Genomic DNA, 16608 nt, shown 5'->3' with positions numbered 1-16608 from the left:
TCAGTAGTAGCCTGAGTAGTGCATGTTATAATGATTTACAATTTTACGCATTCCGGGGTTGCGAGAGTTCTCGAGTTTCCCTTTTTCTTTTCGCTAGAACAATTACCATTCCTATTAATAGGGTTAACACAATAACTACGATGGCTACAGAACTAGTGACCATAGGATAAATAAATATTGGCTTTTTGAATTGCACAACATTACTTTCTTCTAATTCCTTGTTAATTTCTTTTATTTCTCTTCCTAAATCCATGAGTTCCTTAGGGCTCTGGATGATTTTCTTTAATTTTATTGGTCTGATTGCCTCCTCTGGCTTATTTATGACCGTCTCTTTTATTAGAGTTAAATTAAATTTCGGCAAAAAGGCTTGAATGCTAGTGTCACTTGTTGACGTTAAAGTCCTGATGGTCATGTCCGTCGTAATTATTTTACAATTATTTACTAATGTAATTCTACCGGTGCGTTCAATTTTGATTCGCATATCCCTTTTATTTTTGCACTGTATAATTATTTCCTGTTCTTTATTAGTCGAATACAGCCATGAATTTTCTTTGCTTAGAGCTATCCAAATCGTTTGGTTAGATTTAATATATCTAACGTCGCACGCATTTTCTTTCGCTAGTCCCGCGTACAACTGTACTTCACAGAGTGCTCTCGGATTTATAGAGTATACTGGACTGTCTGGTTTACAAATATATTGATTTACGATTTTTACACACTTACTTAAATTTTCTACCGTCATGGTTACATAGGAGGGTAATTCCAGATTAACGGCAATTACATGTTGGTTTATTTCCGTAAAGGTAAATAGTTCGCCATGGTTATGGACAGGTAGAGGAATTATCTTTATTAACTTATATTTAGGATAAGATACAAGTGGAAATCTTAATATAGTGTACACAGTGTCGTTCGCATAATATGCGTTAACAGTGGTCAATTTCTCTAGTAACGGCCATCCACTATTTTCGAGGGCAAAGGGGAAGTGCGTCCCTTGAGGCAAGTGTGGCGTTATCGCCCGCAATTCGCTAAAAATTTGCTCTACCGGAACTAACCTAGGGTGTATAATTCCGTGTGTAGCGTAGGACAAGTAGTCATATACGTTCTGTACGTCACGTTGTAGATCGGTTAACATTTTATTAATAATAGTATAATATTCGTTTATTTCTTCGCTTTTGATAATTAACAATGTGCCGCTGTAGATACGCTTATCTAGATCGTATAATCTTTCGTTATTCTGTTCGATGGTTTCTTCTAAATCACTGATATGCGCTATTGTAGTATTTAATACTTTTAATTGGTTATGCGTTACGTGCGTAAGCGTCTTCTGGTTACTTTGTATTAGCATCAGTTGTTCGTTTATTTGTTTTTCATCGTCGGCGTCCATAGTGCCGAATAACGATTTAGCTAGCGAACCTATTCCGTTAATCAGTCCGCGCTTTCTATTTGATGAATCCTTATAGATACTGTTTAATCTGTCTATTAGTGCAGCTAATCTAACTTCATCTTTCTTTATTAATTCTAACAGATTTGCGAATTTGCTTTTCTCTGGACGATTTGGATGTATCGTGTCCCTCGCGCTTTCGGCTCGCTCGACCCATTCTCTGATATGCTCATGACGCTGACCTAACGACGATATTTCGAGTTTGATTACTAGTTTCCAGGTAGAGTCTATAATGTTCAGGTCTCCAATCTCCTCGAAATATAACCCAAACTCTTGCTGGAATCGGTCCACGGTGACGGGTAGGTTTGTCTCAGGTTGCGTCGCAAGCGCTTCCCGGAGAATTAGATACCTGTTATCAGGTGGTTATAAAGTTACATTGGATATGAATGAGCATTTTTTTTTTTTTTTTTTTTTTTTACCAGTGGGTCGTTATAGAGCGAGTGGCGCGTAGTTTAGTACTGTTTCGATTCGCGACGATGAATGAGACCTTCCTCGTTGAGTCTGATACGATCGCGGGAACGCGGCGCGTGTTTCGCCTCCGTCTACCGCGGAAGCCTTTCCCGCTTCGCAAGGATTTAATAGACGTGACGGCGAAGTTCGAGGGAGAGTTGCCCCCAAGTTTTCTCCGGGGGTTTTTTCCGGTTTGGCGTGCCGGTAGCGCATATGATAAAGTGCATGGAGAAGCAAGGAGAGGCGGAGAGGTAAGTGTTTATTGTTCCACAAATAATTTTAAACGATTCGCATGAACGACCATGCTTTTCCTCCCCGCTTTTATAGTGTAATTCACGTCGGAATTTTGTTTAATTATTGTATGCGGTCCTCTCCATAAAGATTCTAATTTCTTAGAGCGTCCACGGCGCAGTGTTTCATCGTATAGCAATACCTTGTCGCCTGCTCTAAACGTGCTTATATTAGCCTTTTTGTCGTAGCATTCTTTTGATTTTGCTTTCTCCTCTTGCATGTTCGCTTTCGCTACCTGGTGTGCTGCGCGCAATCTTTCTTTGAACTCGGATACGTAGTCATCATACGTATACGTTAATTTCGGAGGACATGTCAGGGCCGTAGGGAGCGTAACCTGGTGTCCGTACAACAGTTCGAATGGCGTATAGCCTGTCGCTGTATGTGGTGTAGTATTGTATGTGAACATCGCGTAGGGCAGCCATTCGTCCCAATCAGTCTGATCTCCGTTTATGTAGTGTCGCAAGTACTCTGCTAGTGTCCTGTGCGATCTTTCGAGCGCGCCGTTACTTTCCGGGTGGTACGCGCTTGTACGAATCTTCTCAATTTTTAACAGTTTGCAAGTGCTCTTAAACACTTCGCTCATAAAATTCGTTCCTTGGTCGGTGAGAATTTTATCAGGCACTCCGTATTCCAAAATTATTTTTGTAACGAATGCCTTCGCTACTGTACCAGCTTCCTGATTTTCGATGGGCATTGCCTTGCTCAGTTTCGTGAAATGATCTTGGAATGTTAGTACGTATTTGTTTCCGGTTAGAGTTACGGTTAACGGTCCTACTATATCTAGTGCGCATTTTTCGAATGGCCTATCCGGAGTATCGGTAATAATCATTGGCGCTTTACTTCGCCGTTTTAATTTATTCTTTTGGCAATGCTCGCATTTGGCAATGTATCGTTCTACGTCTTTTGTTAACCCTCTCCAATTGTGAGTCAAACGGATTCGATTTATGGTGCGTTGCACGCCTTGATGCCCGCCTATCGGTGCATCATGATACTCATACAATATTTGCTGTTTCTCTTCCTCCGTGTACCTTTTTATCTCTTTTTCGCTATCTCTTTCTTCTTCCTCTTCGTCACTCTCTTTCTCCTTGTCGATTATATGTATATCGTGAGCGACGTTGCGACTTAGTGCGTCAGCATTTGTATTGTACTTTCCGGCTTTGTGTACGATTTCATAGTCGTACTCTTCCAATTTCAGTCTCCATCTAATTAGACGAGATCCTGGATCTGTCACGTTAAACAACCAAATTAGCGGTTTATGGTCGGTGACAATTTTAAATTTGGTCCCGTATAGGTACGGTCGAAAATGTTTGACCGCCCACACAATCGCGAGTAATTCTTTTTCCGTCGTGTTATAATTTTGTTCTGCACGAGAAAGAATTCTACTAGCATAAGCTATTGGTCGGTCTTGTCCTATCACTCCTTGTGACAAGATACCTCCTATCGCGAAATCCGATGCGTCGGTAGTCAGTATAAATTCATCGTTAAAATTTGGATACTGCAAGACGGGAGCGGTAATTAATTTCTCCTTTAGATTGTCAAAAGCTCTTTGCTGCTCTTGTGTCCACTCGAATTTTACTCCCTTTCTAATCAATTTCGTGAGTGGTTTGACTATTTTCGAAAAATTTTCGATAAATCGTCTATAATAGCCCGCCAGTCCTATGAATGATTGCACATCCTTGACTCGTTTTGGCGTAGGGAAATTCTTTACTGCCTGGATTTTTCCAGGGTCAGGCATAATTCCGTGTTCGGTAATTATGTGTCCTAAATATGCCACTTCTTTTCTAAGAAATTCACACTTGTCCGGCTGTAATTTCAGATCATTGTCGCGTATTTTTTGTAATACTTCTAATAGTCGTCGGTTGTGGTCTTCTAAACTAGCGCCGTATATCACGATGTCGTCTAAATAGACCAGACACCGTATTCCTTGTATGCCCGCCAGAATAGTATTCATTAATCTTTGAAACGTTGCCGGGGCATTCTTTAGCCCGAACGGCATCCGATTAAATTCATAATGCCCGTAGGGCGTTGAAAAAGCCGTTTTTTGCTTATCTCCGTCTGCCATGGGTATTTGATGATAGCCCGATGCCAGATCTAACGTTGTAAAATATTTCGAATTCCCTAGTTGGTCCAAAATATCTGTTATATTTGGCAGTGGAAAAGAGTCTCCGACTGTTAAGTCGTTTAATTTTCGGAAATCGACCACGACTCGCATTTTAGGTTTTCCCGAAGCGTCTGTTTTCTTCGGTACCACCAAAAGTGGTGCGTTCCATTGACTCGAGCTTGGACGTACGATATCGTTTCTTAGCATTTCCTGTACCTGTCTATTTACTTCGGCCTTATGCTTCTCCGGTAATCTATACGGTCGCGTATTCGCGGGTGCCGTACCGGCTCGAGTTACGATCTCGTGTTGCAGTGCCTCGGTGCAGGTCAGGGGTTCTCCGTCCAAATGGAATATGTCACTGTATTTTTCGCAGATTGCCAATATTGCTTTTTCTTCTTCGCAATTCATATGCTCGGTCCTTATTGACTTCTTTATTTTTCCAATACGCGATAAAGGTACTGTATCTTCCTCTTTGCATTTTCCGGTGGTTAAGATTTGTGCTTCCACCTTATTTTCTATGGGCTCAATATCGACGTGTGGGGCTTGTATTTCGATCTCTTCGTCGGTGGTGTTTATTACGCTTATGGGACAGCTATAGTCACTGGCGTTTACTAAACAACCGCCGATGATCACCCCTGGTCGTGTCTCCAATACGTGCACGACTCCTAGAGCGTTTTCGCTTGTCGTGGCCTGCACGACTGTTTCACTTCGTGGTGCCAATGTTATTTTCTTATAAGGAAACAGCTTGAATGTAGTTTCTCCTATGGTTAATCGCTTAGTGGGGTACTCCCAATGCGTCACATGCCGTTTCAAAAAATCTGCGCCCAGAATTCCTTCATGTGTTATGGGGAAATCATCTCCCACATGTATCTTGTGTCTTATGCGCTTGTTGCGCATGGGTATATTGGCTTCAATTATCCCCAAAGTTTCCGTTTTTCTTCCGGTGGCGCCAATTAATGTAATTTTTTCGTCATAGATTAGCGTTTCTCCCTTCAGATGTTTTAACTTTATTAATGTTAATGTAGCGCCGGTATCCACTAGCATGGTAGATATTTCTCCTTTTGTTTCTTTAACAGGGATTTTAATTAGATCCAAATCCGTGTTTGTTTGCGCTATTTTATCAGTATGTGCGACTTGTAGAGTTTTTGCTGGTCGAGCTGTTCTCTTGGCAGTGACCTCGCTCTCGTTGTCGCTATCGTCGCCCTTGCCCTTATCACTTTTAGTGTATTTAATGGCTCTTGGGCGTACATTATCGTTTGAGTTGGCCCCCTTTTCGGGTCGGCCGTTTAGCAGCCAACACTCGTCGCGCAAGTGTCCTGTCTTTTTGCAATGCTTGCAATATTTTTCAAGAGCGTTTACTCTTTGTCCGTCCGCCTTGGGTAAGTTGAATCGGTTAGCGAAGCGACTGGTGCGGCATTCGCGTCCGTGGTGGCCCCATTTGCCACATTTTGCACATTGCGGTGGTTTTTCTCGCGTGGTACCTACCGCTTTGTAATTAGGCTTATTCATTGCGTTTGGGCCTCTCATTTTTTCTTCTGAGGCAGCCACTGCTATCGCCTCTTGCAGATTGCTGTAGTTCCGCGATCGGACTATTATTTTTATGTCCTCCTGCAATCCTAATTGAAAATTTTGCAGGGCTTGGCCTTGTATTGTTCCCTTAATCGTGTTCTTTTCGGCCACGGTGTGTCCCTTGCCTTCAATCGTTGACTCATAGAGTTTCATTGCGAGCTGATCCACTCGCAGGCCATATGCTTGAGCGCCCTCCCCCTGCTTTTGCTTGAGTGTGTTAAACTCTAACTGCAGGTGAGCAATGCTTTTACGGGTCGTATAGCATACCTCGAGTTCTTGCTTCAGTTCCGCGAACGTTTGTATGTTTCGCGTCTGGAAATCGAGCATGACCTTTCCCTTTAGCTTAGTGCACAATATGGCCTTGAGTAACTGTGACTCTTCTGTAGGATTTATGCTTTCCATTGCATATGTGCTTGCGCTTACAAATTCTTGAATTTTGTGCTGCGAGGTACCGTCAATTTCCGGTATTATACTCCGCGCCTCTTTTAATTGCATGTAGCTGGTCGCGGGTAGGGACCTACTTCGTATATCGGATGGGCCACGTCCGTATGTCACGTTCGTCTCTGTTACACGTCGTGGTGAAACCTGTGCCCTATTATCAGGCCCGAACGCGACTGGTCGGATCGTGTTTCTTATATCGCGTTGCTGTTCTTGTAGATCGACGAACTGCTCTTGTAAGCGTAGTATTTGCGTGTGGAAGTGTTCCTGTATCCCTTGTAGTTGAACTCGCATGTCGCTCATAAATTCGACCATTATTTCCATCTGCTCAGTTTCGCGATTTCTATGCGTTCCAGCCTCTATTACGGTCTCTTCGCCCTCGTTACTTAGTTGTTCGCGTAACGATTCTATATCCTCGTCTATCGCGCTGGCAGTTATGTTGCGCGGTGCTTGGGCCATCGTGCTCCGGTATCTTATCTCGCGCGGATCGAATATACTGCTATCGTATGAGGTCAGTTCGGACTCGCTATTTGCTGACGCGCGACTCGGTGTTCTACTGCCTATTTGTCTGTTTCGACGCGTTTCCCTATCCTCGCTTTTGGGTATTAGACTAGTATCTATTTCCCCGAAAGAGTAGTGTCGATTTACTTCTATATTCTCGTGGACTTCCGGATTCTCGCTCGCGTTTTCGGTACTAGAACTCTGTGTTTTGAGTTCGCGATTTCCGCGTGTCGCACGCTGTGTTCCCTGACTCGGGTTTATAAGTGCGCTTATCGCTCGTTGGCCCTGGCTGCTGAATAGCCAGGATCGATTAAGTTGCACGTTGGGGTTATCGCGTTCCTCGGACATTAACGCCGCTTAACTTTTAGTGTACAATTTTTGTCAGTAACTTACAGAATTATTATCGCTCGCATGTTGAATCGCTGCTCGTGCCGTTGCGTCGGGCTGTCTTCTGCGTCCGGCTGTCGGCTGTTGAGGCAGGTCGCGGTTCGTCTCTGCGATAAGGCCGCTCTGCTCAGGTTGCGCTGATTCAGCTCCTGCGGCGTTCTGCTAGGCTCACGCTGTCCCTCTGCTGCTTGCTGCTGCGGGTTGCTTCGGCCTTGTCACTTTCTTGGTCACCAGTTTCAACACTTTAACTTTCGTTTTGCGTTGTTTTTAGCTCTGGCGCCTGCGCTTCTAACTCTTCGAGTTAGGCTTCTTGGTCCAGCTGCAGCCGTGCCCAGGTCATCAGGGTATTCAGAACATCCAGGTAAACGGTAAAGATGGCGAATCCCACCGCTGCCACCAATTTGTTGCGCCTACTATGGTAGCGGTAGGCGCTGCGTATTGATTCGGGATTCGCCGTGCTGGTCAAGGGGGCTTTGGCTCGGAGAGTGTAGAATAATTAGGCACTTCTGAATATATGTAGAATAGCTTTTATTTGGTATCTTCTTATTACACTTGTCACCTCACTTATTCGGCGACCGTACTACCGTGGTTACGCGTGTACGCGACGTGTCGTGCTTCGTCCGGAACTTTGCTGATAAAAACCCGCGGCGCCTTGTGTGCCGCCTTAATTTATACGGATCAGTATTCGGAACACAATGAGACTTGAACTATATCGATCCATTGTGTTACCAAAATGCTGATCTGTTTAACCTACTTTAGACGCAAGTGACACTCGGGCTTCTAAGAACGAGTGCTCGCGTCAGCGCCTAATTGTTTAATAATTAAATAACTTTTGTCACAGGATTCTCGAGAAGTGGCCTCGATTAATGGCCTTCTAAATGTTTATTATTGTTATTGCCTAATTAACCTATAATTATTACGTTGTGGTCTTTCGACACACAACATTATTATCATTGGATACTTTACGTATCCAAGATGTGTATTTATTATCACTAAGCCAAGCTTCTAAAAAGCTTCTCTTTGGTTTTTTTCTTAATTGTTCACACATTTTTATGTATAAATAAAACAAAAAATAAAAACGAAAAATATATAATATATGAAAAAAATATATATACAGGGTGTCTGGCAATAATCGCCCCACCGGTCATATACAGGTAGAGGAGGTCAAATCGAGTAGAAAAGTCCTTTACCATTTTTTGATTTTTGTAATAAGTACTAAGTAATTAACGAAAAAAGATTGGTGAATCCGTGCAAGTAAAGCGCGCGCAGCGAGAAGGACATCCCACTACTATGCGATCACTACGCGCGCGATGAAGCGTTGGGAGGAGCGCTCTACAAATGACAATGGCAACATACGAGCGGCGCGTAACGCTAGATCCTTGTGTCCTAGTGATCGCGTAGCAGTGGGACGTCCTTCTCACCGCGCGCGCTTTACTCGCGCGGATTCGCCGATCTTTTTTCGTTAATTACTCAGTACTTATTATAAAAATTAAAAAATGGTAAAGGACTTTTCTACTCGATTTGACCTCCTCTACCTGTATATGACCGGTGGGGCGATTATTGCCAGACATCCTGTATATAAAAAAATATTTAAGAAAATATATTTTTTTACGTGTAAACAAAACAAAGCCAAAAATTATAAAACAAAAAGAATAAAAAACAAGAAAAAAAATATATATATATAAATAAAAAAATATTTAAGCAAATATACTAAAATAAACTAAATATACTAAAATAAACTAAAATATAATAAAATATATATTATTAAATATATGTTATTAAAACTGTGTTAAATCATTTTTTCGAAAATTGAGTCATTGTTATTACAAGACTCTACTCTCCAATTTTTACCCAATGGCAAATGTTTTAAATAAATATTTTCATTTTAATAGATATGTGAATTAATAAGATTAAATCACATTCGCCGGTAAAGTATTGATATATATACGGGTGTTTCAGACCACCCGTCCCACCCTTTTAAAACGTAGGGATGTGCTTGTACAAAAAAATGGCTCAGACGAAATTTGCATGATTTCGAGGGATCTATCTGAGGGTGACCTTGACTTTGACCTCGCAGTTGAGGTCATTTGAAAGTCAGAGTAATTTTTTTAAATAGAAACCCCTATTTTTGATTCCAAAATCTAATAGCTGGTGTCAAGAGCTTTTCAAAACACTATAATAAAGTTATTTTTCATTAAGTACTTTTTGAGTTATGAGGCTTGTAAATTACAGTATTTTGACATAAAATACAAAATATCTTGTAAAACATTCAATTTTCGAGAATCTTACCTTAATACTTTTATGCATAAAATAATGAGACGAATCAATTGGTATAAAGAAAACACATAGTTGTTTTCAAGAAAAAATATGTAGTTTGCAACATGCAACTGCATACTTTTTCTTGAAAGCAACTATGTGTTTTTTTTTATACCAATTGATTCGTCTCATTATTTTATGCATAAAAGTATTAAAGTAAGATTCCCGAAAATTGAATGTTTTACAAGATATTTTGTATTTTATGTCAAAATACTGTAATTTACAAGCCTCATAACTCAAAAAGTACTTAATGAAAAATAACTTTATTATAGTGTTTTGAAAAGCTCTTGACACCAGCTATTAGATTTTGGAATCAAAAATAGGGGTTTCCATTTAAAAAAATTATTCTGACTTTCAAATGACCTTGAAAATCAACTGCGAGGCCAAAGTCAAGGTCACCCTCAGATAGATCCCTCGAAATCATGCAAATTTCGTCTGAGCCATTGTTTTGTACAAGTACATCCCTACGTTTTAAAAGGGTGGGACGGGTGGTCTAAAACACCCGGTATATTATACACATGCATATAAATAGTATATAAATAGATGTAAATGTAAGACTTTTATAACCTCAAACTGCTTTTCCTTTTAAACATCAAATTTTTCCGAGGCACGTGTATAATAAACATGTTGGCACATATTAATGATATAATATTATATGGCGACGAGCTTAACCAAGTCGCTAAGTCATATTCATTACTTTCTCGTTTAATTAATTAATTAATTACTCGTCTAAAGTAAGTCGTTTTCACGAAACTATATCACTGACGTAGTTTGCACAATGGTCTACGTTACATAATGAAGTGAGCTTTGGAGAAGTGGGGGTGGGTTTTTTCCCCTGTGGTAAGGATTAAGGAGGCAACTGGGGAGGCAATTGGGGAGAGAGATTAAATTCTTATGTGACCGTAGTCAGCCATTGCAGTATACAGGGTGTATAAAAATGGTGGAAACTCCAGAATATCTCAAAAAATATAACTTTTGTAAAAAAATGTTTCAGATAAAAGTTGTAGGGTTTAAAAAGATCTATTTACCGATCTTATCAGTTTGATCTTAGGTGAAGGCGTTTCAGAGATTTAAAGATCATCTTCACTTTTTCAAATGGAACCACTCTAATTTTTTTATATAAATCGATTTCTCGCAATATTTGGCGTAAAAAGTTATAGAAGTAAGATGGCCAAAAATTGAATAATTTACGAGATATTTTATACTTTAATTTGACGTAATTTTATATAGACTATGAAATATCTCGTTAAATATTCATTTTTCAATTATCTTACCTCAACACTTTTATGCACAAAATAATGAGAGGAATCAATTAGTGTAGAAAAAACACATAGTTGTCTTGAAGAAAAAATATAATATGATATAATTTTAGCTACATGTTTTTTCTTTGAGACAACTATGTGTTTTTTCTACACTAATTGATTTCTCTCATTGTTTTGTGCATAAAAATGTGCATAAAAATGTTGAGGTAAGATAATTGAAAAATAAATATTTAACGAGATATTTCATAGTTTATGTAAAATTATGTCAAATTAAAGTATAAAATATTTCGTGAATTATTCCCACCTTTTTTATACATTTTGTATACTATATTCTATCAGATCTTTCATATTTTAATGGTATACTTCAATCACAGATAATAATTACTGATTGCCCACACAATTATTGTGTCGGTGTGCTAAATGCGCCCAACTAAAATAATCGCTTACAGAAAGCGCTCTGTACATACATACATAAGTAGTATAGCTATGGGGTTTCTAACCCAGCAGCATTGAGGGGGGTGCGGGGGAAGAGGGGTATCGGATTACATAGGAGTGGGGAAGACGAGGGGAGGTGCGGGGGAGAGGGAAGGTATCAGATAACAGTGGAGGGGGTAATGACGTCATCGTTTTAAAGGAGAGGGGGTAATTTAGGAGTGGTGGGGGGGTATCAGATAACAATAATTCCTGGAAGTGGAGGATTCCCGGAAGAGATAAGATAAGGATTGTTAATACAAACATGAGTCATCGAGAGATAAGGATTCCTGAAAGAGATAAGGATTCCGAGAACTGTTTACATCCTTTGGTTTTTTTCTACGTGTTGTGGGTCCAAAGAACCACAACCAATTATTAATAATAAAATATATATATATTAATAAAATATAAGAAAATATCTATTGCATATCAGATTAAGATATCTAATATTCAGTTTCCGGCTCATGCGAGACACCGGATAAATCGCGCAGCGAAAATTAAAACCTAATTCACTTTTTACGCGACAATGCTGACGAACGATCGAATTTCGTCAGCAAGTTAGATCGTTAAAACTGCAATCAAGTGCAGTTTCACATATATAAAATCGCCGTCGCGAGATCACGACGGCGGGTCTAAAACTATCAGTCACAAGAAACGGACGTATGTCCGTTGGGACCACAAATCTAGAAGAACGCGAATTATAACAATTCGTTAAAAGTGAATAAGAGTAACTTGGGGCTCCGTGATACTACACTAAGGCAAGGATTCCTGACGGAACCTAGATTACATAGAAGTAAGGGAATTTGTAATGAATCAAGAGATCAATAAATATGTGGAAGACTGTTTTTTATTAAAAAAACGTCAAAGGATTATTCCCGGATTCCCGGCCTAACTCCTTGGCAGATTCCGAACCCGTGCCCTATCACCAAGGGCACAACAAAATTCTGGTGGCAGCGGTGAGATCTGCCTCTCCTTCGGGACCAGGAACCCGGAACGTCCAGAGCCTGAAACAAAAAGAAAAAAATTTAAGTGAGTGAAAATTAGTCGGCGGACAAGTTCCAATACGGAGATTATTGAAACGAGAAGACCCCGACCAACGCAGCAGTAAGCAGCCGAAAATTGAGTGCAAAATAGTCGGCGGACAAGTTTCAATACGGAGACTATTGAAACGAGAAGACCCCGACCAACGCAACGGTAAGCAGAGTAGCAGCGCAGCAGCAGACTATCCAGAGCCAAGCAGTGCCGAGCGGAGTCAGCGAAATAGGAGCCAGTCGCAGAAAGCAGCCGAGCGACCTACACCTACAGCCTACGATCTACAGCCGGACAGCGAACCGCAGCTAAGGACGAGGCAACATGCGAGCGATCATACTACTACTACTGTAAGTCCGAACCATTATATAAAATATAAAAACGCGTGAATGTACAAAAGCGAAAGCGACCCCGGTCCCATACGAAATAGGTCGTGGCTATTAAGCAACCAAGCGCGACACGCAATCCGCACAGCGTTAAACCCGATACGCGTTATCGAAGACGCGACTCGCGACATAAGCGATAACGTACGCCGTACATTACAATACACAAACTCGGACGGTGATACCGACGACGAATTAGATGCAAACATAGAAACTAAACGAGATTACACTTTCGAAGATATCGATTCGAGTTTAATTCCCGCTCTTAACGATACCGTGATAGAAGTAAAAACTAAAAAGACTAGACCTAACATTAGTAAAACACCAAGCCGCGTGTCAGATTACAGCAAGTTTGAGCTAACATCATACGATAGTAGCATATTTGATCCGGACGAAATCCGTGAAAGAAGAAACGAAAAAATGTCTCAAAGAAGGAAGAGTGAGGCAGACATCGAAATAGAAAACGAAATATCCGCGTTAATGGAGCAAAATACAAAAGAAAACGAAGCCAGCGGACTTCGAACGGGAACACGCCCAAAAAATAAAAATCAGATTTCAGCACTAGAAGAAACAATGCACGAAATGCGCGAACAGATCGCGACATTATTTGAGTATCTTCATGCGCATCATCACGAACGAAATCCGCGACAAGAACGCGAAACCGACATTTCATACGGTCGAACTACTGAAGACATACGAAACAGACAATCCACTGACGCACAACGCTACATGACATCAAAAAACGCGATAAATTTAATACCTATTTTTGACGGTACGTCACGAACGAACTTAAAATCATTTCTAAGCGCTTGTACATGTGCAATGAAGTATGTAAAGCCCGAGTTCGCAGACGAGCTACTCGACGTCATAATGTCGACTAAATTGCAAGGCAGAGCATTAATAAATTTTGAGATCAAAGATATCAGATCGTTTGAACAGTTAAAAAACGAACTGGAAAGCTTTTACTACCCTAAGAAAAATCCTGCATCGATTCAAATTGAATTTAATCATTTGAAACAACGACCCGGAGAAAGTGCAGTAGAATATGGGGCACGAGCAGACCATTTAGCGATGCAACTATACGAATCTCTAACAGACAGTCCAGGAAAGACACCGCAAGATAAACGCACTATATTAGATACAGTTAAACAGCAAGCGCTACAAAACTTTGTGTATGGACTGCGCGAGGATATACGAATGATAATACGCGCGCAACGATATGCAACCCTGCAAGAAGCCATCGAAGGGGCCAAAGCAGAGGAAAAATTAAAGAGACCACGTGATTCCGCGTACAACGCGAATAAAAGTTTTAATAATCCTAAGGCAATTCAATGCCATAAATGCGGCAAGCAAGGACATTACGGTCGCGATTGCCGAACGAGCCGCTACGGTAATCAATTCACTTTGCCTAAACTGAGCGGATCAAGATTTAATACGCTGGATAAACATTGTAATTATTGCAAGAAATCCGGACATAACCGTACCGAATGTTGGATATTAAACGGAAAACCGGAATATACTAAAAATAAGAAAATAAATGAAGAATCAAACACGCGAAATACCATAAATGAAACTAATAAGCATTGCAAGACTGAGGACGACGATGCAGAAAGGAAAACAATTAAAGCAACAGCTAAGACAGTACGAGAGCATAAGGTACTAACAGCTGATGAGATAAATCATGCACACACTGAGCTCGATCTGATTTCACTACCCATGAATGAAGTGATTGACGATAAAATAAATATGTTGATCGACACAGGAGCTACCATGAGTCTAATAAAATTGAATAAATTGAAAGATGAAACCATAATATACGATAAAAAGATAACAATTATTGGCGCAACAGGGCACAAAGCGGATACTATAGGCGTAATGCAAGCAACTATTCCGTTAAAAACAAGAAATGTTAAACATGAATTAAACGTGATAAAAGACGACTTTCCTATCGAATATGACGAAATCCTCGGAGCCGACTTCCTACAAAAATATCAAGCATCTTGGGACTATACTACCAAAAAACTACGCATCGATAAAAATTTATTTACGCTTTTCCCATGCAAAAAGTTTACTTTAGAAACTAGAAGCGAAACTATTATAACAGCCATAACTAAAGAAAACACAGCAGGAATAATCCAAGCAGTGGAAACTAGACCAGGAATATTTATCGGAAATTGCCTAGTCGAGCCAAAAAATAATAGTTGCCCGATTAGCATAATAAATACTTCCGAAACTAAAATAGAAATGCAAGCTCCAGTAGTAGAAATTGAAGAAGTAAAGACAGAAGAAAATGCCGAGATATTAATAGCTCAGACGTATATACCGAAAGAAATTCCCTTGTCACGCATGCAACGAATTAAAGAGGCGCTTCGTCTCGATCACTTAAATAACGAAGAGCGAAAAACTCTACTTAAAATCTGCGAAGATTTCGATGATGTATTCCATTTGGACGGAAAACCCCTGACCTGCACCGAGGCACTGCAACACGAGATCGTAACTCGAGCCGGTACGGCACCCGCGAATACGCGACCGTATAGATTACCGGAGAAGCATAAGGCCGAAGTAAATAGACAGGTACAGGAAATGTTAAGAAACGATATCGTACGTCCAAGCTCGAGCCAATGGAACGCACCACTTTTGGTGGTACCGAAGAAAACAGACGCTTCGGGAAAACCTAAAATGAGAGTCGTGGTCGATTTCCGAAAATTAAACGACCTAACAGTCGGAGACTCTTTTCCACTGCCAAATATAACAGATATTTTGGACCAACTAGGGAATTCGAAATATTTTACAACGTTAGATCTGGCATCGGGCTATCATCAAATACCCATGGCAGACAGAGATAAGCAAAAAACGGCTTTTTCAACGCCCTACGGGCATTATGAATTTAATCGGATGCCGTTCGGACTAAAGAATGCCCCGGCAACGTTTCAAAGATTAATGAATACTATTCTGGCGGGCATACAAGGAATACGGTGTCTGGTCTATTTAGACGACATCGTGATATACGGCGCTAGTTTAGAAGACCACAACCGGCGACTATTAGAAGTATTACAAAAAATACGCGACAATAATCTGAAATTACAGCCGGACAAGTGTGAATTTCTTAGAAAAGAAGTGGCATATTTAGGACACATAATTACCGAACATGGAATTATGCCTGACCCTGGAAAAATCCAGGCAGTAAAGAATTTCCCTACGCCAAAACGAGTCAAGGATGTGCAATCATTCATAGGACTGGCGGGCTATTATAGACGGTTTATCGAAAATTTTTCGAAAATAGTCAAACCACTCACAAAATTAGTTAAAAAGGGAGTAAAATTCGAGTGGACACAAGAGCAGCAAAAAGCTTTTGACAATCTAAAAGAGAAACTAATTACCGCCCCCGTCTTGCAGTACCCAAATTTCAACGATGAATTTATACTAACTACCGACGCATCGGATTTCGCGATAGGAGGTATCTTGTCACAAGGAATGATAGGACAAGACCGACCAATAGCTTATGCTAGCAGAATTCTTTCTCGTGCAGAACAAAATTATAACACGACGGAAAAAGAATTACTCGCGATTGTGTGGGCGGTCAAACATTTTCGACCGTACCTATACGGGACCAAATTTAAAATTGTCACCGACCATAAACCGCTAATTTGGTTGTTTAACGTGACCGATCCAGGATCTCGTCTAATTAGATGGAAATTGAAATTGAAATTGCGAAATTGAACTGAAATTGGAAGAGTACGACTATGAAATCGTACACAAAGCCGGAAAATACAATACAAATGCTGACGCACTAAGTCGCAACGTCGCTCACGCTATACATATAATCGACAAGGAGAAAGAGAGTGACGAAGAGGAAGAAGAAAGAGATAGCGAAAAAGAGATAAAAAGGTACACGGAGGAAGAGAAACAGCAAATATTATATGAGTATCATGATGCACCGATAGGCGGGCATCAAGGCGTGCAACGCAC

Source organism: Linepithema humile, chromosome 7 (assembly GCF_040581485.1).
Source record: "Linepithema humile isolate Giens D197 chromosome 7, Lhum_UNIL_v1.0, whole genome shotgun sequence".
Classification (NCBI taxonomy): Eukaryota; Metazoa; Arthropoda; class Insecta; order Hymenoptera; family Formicidae; genus Linepithema; species Linepithema humile.
The sequence above is the reverse complement of the archived record's forward strand: the minus strand, read 5'-3'. Positions refer to the sequence as shown.